The sequence below is a fragment of the Mus pahari genome, chromosome 18, assembly GCF_900095145.1.
Source record: "Mus pahari chromosome 18, PAHARI_EIJ_v1.1, whole genome shotgun sequence".
Taxonomy (NCBI): domain Eukaryota; kingdom Metazoa; phylum Chordata; class Mammalia; order Rodentia; family Muridae; genus Mus; species Mus pahari.
This window is the reverse complement of record NC_034607.1, coordinates 38230550-38232760: the sequence shown is the minus strand read 5'-3', so window position 1 is coordinate 38232760 and position 2211 is coordinate 38230550. Positions and strand designations below refer to the sequence as shown.

General features: G+C 44.8%; 1 protein-coding gene across 1 annotated transcript in view; it reads left to right on the top strand.

Annotated features, from left to right (window-relative positions):
- Alk (ALK receptor tyrosine kinase) overlaps nucleotides 1–2211 on the top strand; it is a 723531-nt gene that overhangs the window by 710130 nt on the left and 11190 nt on the right. The gene's annotated exons all lie outside the window — the stretch shown is intronic.

Genomic DNA, 2211 nt, shown 5'->3' with positions numbered 1-2211 from the left:
ACACACACACACACACACACACACACACATACACGCAGTAAAAGGAGTCTTTTGAATTGCATTAAACCCCAAAAGAAGAAGAAAAAAGATGGGGAAAAAACCCAAACTTCAAACAGGTCAGACCTGGACAAGTTCATGGAGAAGTCCTTTCTCCACAAGAAGAGGAAAATGTTGACACTCAAACCCACAATTCAGAGTCAGAACCGGGATGCGCAGGCTCCTGAGAGTCCCAAATGCCCAGGAATTGAAAGTATGGGTATAACAAGTAGGAAATTTGGTTAAAGGTCAGTAAGAACTAACCAAATCCTCTGGCTCGATCCTTAACCCTCTGAATTCTGTGGCCTGTCCTTCCTCTGTCATCAAGCCCCATGTTCTCCCATCAAAGAGATTCCTAAAGTCCCTCATGTTGTCAGCCTCCACACCATCATCAAGCATGAGGTACTCAATCCTCGAAAGAACAGCTTTCAAAGTCTACTGAGTTTAGGGTGTGTCGTCCTTGCACCAAGAGCCCCGGCAGCCATGACATCATGAGGGTCTAATCCCAGGAGCCCACAACTGTTAGCTGACTCAATGTCAATGTTAGCTGACTGTGATGTCTTAAGAGAGCTGATTTAAAGTTGTATTGCTATGAAGAGATACCATGACTGTGGCAACGTTTATAAAGAAAAACATTACATTTGGCTGGCTCGTTACAGTTCAGAGATTCAGTCCGTTATCATCACAGCAGGAAGTATGATAGCATACAAGCAGACCTAGTGCTCGAGAAGTAGCTGAGAGCTCTACACCTGGATCCAAAGGCAGTGGGAAGGGAGTAAGCCACTAGGTCTGGCCTGAGCTCACTGAGACCTCAAAGCCCCACAACCCCCGAGTGAGATGCACTTCCTCCAACAAAGACACACCTACTTCAACAAAGCCACTCTTCCTAACAGTGTCACCCCCTATGAGCCTATGGGGCCCATCCATTTTAATTTGAACCACCACAATGGCAGAGCCCCCTTCTGACCTAGGTTAGGTACTGTGAGCAAGGGCCTTGGCTATCTCTGGGCCAGTGGCATTCGCCAGAATCCTAACACAATGGGTCTCAAAGTAGGGTCTGCAGGTCAGCAACAACAGATCCTCTAGCACTCATTAGCAATACAAATATGCAAATCCCCCAACCACAAGCTTCCTGGGGAATGTGATTAAGCTAATGATCTTGAGGCAGAGTAGAATATATATTATATATTATATATTAAATTATAAATAATATATACCATATATTATACATTAAATTATATATTATATATTATATTAAATTATATAATATATTATATATTAAATTATATATAATATATTATATATTAAACTATATAATATATTATATATTAAATTATATATAATACATATTATATATTAAATCTACTGGGAGAAAGCAAATAACTAGTGTTCCTGTTAGGATGGGGGATGGGGAGGGTCTGCATATACAGACGAGTGAGCCTCGCCGAGTGACCCCAGCATCTCTAGTGAAGTGGCTGCACACGAAGGGACCCCAGCTGCCATCAGAGGCTAAAAGAAGCATGCAGAGGAACAGGCTTGGCTCCGGAGCAGTGGTTCTCAGCCTTCCTAACACTGTATCCCTTTAATACAGTTCTTCATGTTGTGGCGGCCCCCGCCCATACACTTATTTTCGTTGCTACTTCCTAGTTGTAATTTTGCTACTGTTATAGACAGCAATGTAAATACCTGATATACAGGGTATCCGATAAGCGACCCCCAAAGGGGTCACAACCTATAAGTTGAGAACCGCTGCCCTAGAACCCCAGAGGGACCAACCGCACAGTATCATGGTCATATCTGCCCAGCAGCACTTCTTTCCGATGTGCAGACTTCATCCGAGAACAAATTTCCATTATGTTACAGCTCCCAGGGGATGGCTTCTTTTTTTTGCCTGGCTACCACAGGAAAAACCAAAACCCTCAAGGAGACACTCTGAGCCCAAGTGTCTGTGGACAGCAGCAGCATCCTTGCAAGGTCACAGGGACAGGGGAGTGACAGGGAAGGAGCAGAGAGGGACTCACCGTTGAGAAAGCTGACAGCCTCAGCCAGGAGACCGAGGCCAGCATCAGCATCCTGTCAACTACCTAGGCACACACTCCTAGGATGAAGGATGTGAGTGTGGTCCTCCCCAAACTCCAGCATCAGCATCCCGTCACCTACCTAGGCACACACTCC